Genomic DNA, 4,723 nt, shown 5'->3' with positions numbered 1-4,723 from the left:
GCCACTAGACAAAAAAAAGGTGGGGGTTGACATAGGGAAAACTGGCAGTAACGGTCGTATTAGGCCACGTGACGCTCCTACAGTGCAATCACGGAGAATAAAAAGTGCAAAGGAAGGAAGGAAGTTGGGGGCAGGGCTGTGGAGGGGACGAGGGATGGGTGGAGAGGTGCAGAAATGCATAGCCCAGAGGGCTGAGCAAGTACTGAGGGGAGCCACAAACGGCAAGTGCAGGGGAAGTGGGAAAGGGAAAAGTGCGATGGATGGGGGTGGACCAGAATCAGCTGGTCCTGGAAGGGTGCCCGAGGGCAAGTGATCTAGGGATGGTGGGGGGTCTGGTCATGCATGGAGGGCCTGGCCCACTGTAAGACTCATAAGGGACCAGTCACAGCAGCAGAAGGACGTTATCACGAGAGGGCGTGGGAGGGAGAAGGAGGAGAAAAGGAAAGTCTTGAGCAGATTCCAGAACTTAAGAAGAACCGGCTCAAGTCTGAGTGGGCAGGGAGGCCATTCCAGAGGGAGGCTCCTGCTGAGGAAAGGGATCTACCTCCCATTCTCTGCTTGGAGAAGTACCTGACTAGCAGAGAGTTGGAGCTAGAGAACTGGAGAACTCTAGCAGGGAGGTATTTAGGGACATAAATGTGGATGTAGAGAGGTTCCAGACCACAGACAGCCTAGTGGATGATGCAAAGGTTCTTGAATGTGTTCCTTGCAGTCACCGGGAGCCAGTGGAGAGATTTTAGGGCTGGAGAGATGCGGTCCCTTTTCTTGAGACCAAGGATAAGTATTGCAGACGTATTCTGGATTAGTCGGAAGGGCAAAGGGAAGAAAGAGGCAGATTGAGGAAGAGGCTGTTGCAGTAGTCCAGCCTAGAGAGGACCAGACCTCTGGAGACATTGAGATTCTTGGGGATGGTGAGCAAAGGTAGAATACCTCTGAGGAGGTGGAGCTAAAAGTTAGACTTGTTGGCAAGGTCCGTGATGTGCAGAGAGAAGTAGAGAGAGGAGTCAAAGATGACCCCAAGATTTTTTGTCTCATAAGAGGGTGAGGGGATCCAAGGTAGGTGGCCAGAGAGTGGGGGGGAAACAGGGAGCAGGTGTACCAATGAGAAGGATCTCTGTCTTACTGGCAGTAAGGCAGAGATTGTTAGCAGAGCACCATGCCGGAATAGCAGTCAGGTATTAGAGAGGAAGGGGAGGAGATAGAGGATGGGAGCTTAAATGAAAGCTGAGTGTCATCAGCATAACAGTGGAAGTGAGGAGAGAAGGTAGCAATCAAGTGGGCCAGGGGTTCAAGGTAGATGCTGAAAACCCAAGGTGATAGGATAGAGCCCTGAGGGATTCCACAGGTCGAGAGTGAGGTGGAGGAAAGAAACGGGCCCAATTCCACTTGGCAGGGTCGGTTTGAAAGGAAGGAGGTCAGCCATGCCAGTGCCCGATCCGTGATGCCAAGGGTGTCACGGAGACGATTTATGAGGATGGCAAGATTGACAGTGTCAAAGGCAGAGGAAAGATCGAGAAGGAACAGAACAGAGGCAGAGTTAAAGTCCAGGTTTAGGAGCAGGTCTTCATGGTTGTTCAGGAGAGCAGTTTCCGTGCCCTGGATGCTCTGAAGCCAGACTGGTGGTCGTGTAGGCAGCTAGCAGATTCTGTGGTGGGTGCGTTGAGCAATAACCATCTTCTCCATGAGTTTGCCAATGAAAGGGGTGATAGAGATAGGGCGAAAGTTAGCCAGGCATGATGGGTCTGCAGATGACTTTTTTAGGAGAGGGTGAACAAGGGAGTGCTTGAGGGGTTGTGTTGAAGAGCCAGTGGCAAAGGACTGGTTATAGTGGTCGGCCAAGGAAAGGGCGAGAGAGGAGATGTTGTCCTTGATAGTTCTGGAAGAACAGGGGAGCACCTGATTGGAGGAGACTTTCATAGAGCGGACTACTCTAGTGACCTCATCCGTTGCAAAGGGCGAGAAGGAGGAGAGAATGGGCGGGAGGGACATGGGAGCCAAGGTAGTCAGGAGAAGAGTGGGTGTGGGGAGGGCGATAGATGACAGTGAGGACAGGATATCCTGAGTTTTGATGGAGAAGTGGCAGGCAAGTGCAGTGCAGAGGGCCTGGGAGAGAAGAGTATAGGAGGAAACTGTTGTATTGAACCCGTAGTCCCTTTAAGCGAGGTAGTGCTATATGGGATGGATGGGGATGCAGAAGTTACTCATACACCAATAATAAGACCGACTCAGGACGTTGGCAAATTTAGCTGTTTTATTAACAATTATCTAAAACAGGGAGTACAACGGACATCAACGGACGTCTCACAGCATATCTCTCAGCGAATTACATAAAAAACAGTTATATAGTAAAAACTCGCCATCATTGACATCATACTACGTGGCAAAGTAAGAAAACCTACTTGGGATTGTGGTTGGTCTACGGGAAACATCTAGGTATACTTCCTATGGGGATGGGATCGTGATTGGGTCTCTACAGTCAGGTGGACAACTATGCCCACCCCTAGTGCAAGTCATCTTCAGTGTCATAAAATACATGACGTTTCATTGGGTCTTAAACTATAGGGCTCTTTGATACGTGGCCCTCTGCAATTGGTTGGCACACTTGTACCCTTCTGGAATATTCCACTCGCTAGCAACATGCAAGCTGGTACCCCAACTGCTGGTGGGTTGGATTTGACCATGCCTCCCCACCCAATTAGCCCATCATCCATCATAACTCAAGCCTTGTGCCATTAGAATAGTATTTGAACTTGGCCTTGCAAAGTATCACTGCTCCTGGGAATAGAAGGGAGTGTGATCATGCTCTTATCTTCAAGTCTCGGCAAAGCTTGCCCAAAGTCTATTTCTATCTAGACCATGTGACAGGACACTGGGCCTCATTACGACCCTGGCGGAGGACCATGGTGCAATTTGCACCATGGTCCATGGCGCTAAGCTGCCAACTCCGCCAAGGTGGTTGGCGGACTTACCGCCCCATGCCGACCTTGGCGGGGCGGTAAGTCCCCAATCCCCATTTTACCCTTCCCCATTCCCATTCTTGCCCCATAGGGTATAATGGGAGTGGGGAAGGCGTTAATTACGCCACCGTAAATTACGGTGGCGTAATTAACAACAAGTCCCGTAGCGCCATGGATTTCTCCGCCTGCAAAAAGCAGGCGTAAAAATCATCCATGGCACTACGGGAACTCGTAGTCAGGCGGAGAGGTACGCCATGCACTACGCCGGCGTAAAACCCTCTCCGCCAGGGTCGTAATGAGGGCCACTGTGTTTTGAGCTCCTTCTTTGCCTTTAATACTATTAAAATGAATAAAACTTGGCACTCATTGTCTTTCCACTGCACCTTAACAGGAGCATAGTTCGCCTCTCACGTTCATTGTATCTTTCCATGTTTGATAACCAGGTTCTTGGCTGCCTCAACCCTTGACACTGGGCCAGGCAAGCCTTCTTGATTCTTCCTCTAGCTGTCCTTATTCTACTGCGACAATCTTTTCAGCTCTCCTGTTTATGGGGTCCTAGTTTGCTAAAATACGACATGGAACATCCAGATTCTATATAATGGTGGCACCGCCTGCAGTCTATTCACTACGTATAGCCAGCCTCATGAATACTTAGTCTACTTGCGTTACTGCATCTGTACAATTATAAAACGGTTTGCATTTTCTTCACTGCTCTTTGCACGTGCAATCTTCATTCTGCACGTAAAGGGTTACTCAATCCTCTACTTCGCCATCAAAATCTATATGGTCTATTCACCTTCTCTCTTGGCATCTCTTCTTGGCGTGTCACCTTGCTTCATGTGACAGCACCAGTCTCCTCTTCCATCGGTCTTTACATGCTCTTCAGGGATCTCTCCCAAGAGACGGTCAGCTCTATGCGGATACATAAAGAATGGTTTTCTCTATGGATTCCTTGTCTCAAGGGCTTTTCGGGCTATAGGCATCATTACAGGTGTCGTGCTTGTCGCTATTTCCGGTTCCCAACATATAGGCAAAATAGGGGCGGGACTTCCGGTAGAGGCATTTGGCTCCTCCTCTGCAATAGGATTGGCAAGTTTCTTGCCGATTTTGAAAATCTCAGCCCTGTTATTAGTTGCCCCAGAGATGCAGGCTTGGACATGAGCACTCTTCTTGGAGTGGATGGTGAGCCGATATTGCCTTTGGAGCAGGCAACATGCCACTTTGTCATAGGATCTACCGGAGGCTTGCCTATTCCGCTCGGCAGCTTTGCACATGCGTTTCAAAGCTGCCAAGTCAGAGTCATACCAAAAGTTGCATTTGGAAGCAGGCTTAATGCGGATCCTCATGGCAGGGGCAAGGATGTCGAGAGTGTTACAGATGTAGAGATGGAGGTTAGCCAGTGCAGAGTCTGTAGAAGAGTCAGAGGCAGGGGAAGTAGGATGGATGAAAGTGGCAACAAAAGCAACGACTGACACACGCTTCATCGGTCGAATGACAGAGGAGATTGGCCGTGCGTCTAGGCACCAGGGAGCTTAAGGTGGGAGGAGAGGAGGGAGTGGTCGAACCAGGAGAGAGGAAGAGTTAGAGGGTTGGAGAGAGGGATATCTGATGAGATGAGAGCATCTAAGGTTTGTCCTGATGGGTTGGACAAGAGGGAAGAATTGTGAGGGAAAGAGAGTCACAGAGGTCACAGAAGAGTACAGTGGCCAAATCCAGAGAGTCAAGATGGATGTTAAAATCCCCAAGGAAGAGAGGTTTGGAGGAGG

The sequence above is a fragment of the Ambystoma mexicanum genome, chromosome 1p (genome assembly GCF_040938575.1).
Source record: "Ambystoma mexicanum isolate Mex_15411 chromosome 1p, UKY_AmexF1_1, whole genome shotgun sequence".
Lineage (NCBI taxonomy): Eukaryota > Metazoa > Chordata > Amphibia > Caudata > Ambystomatidae > Ambystoma > Ambystoma mexicanum.
The sequence above is the reverse complement of the archived record's forward strand: the minus strand, read 5'-3'. Positions refer to the sequence as shown.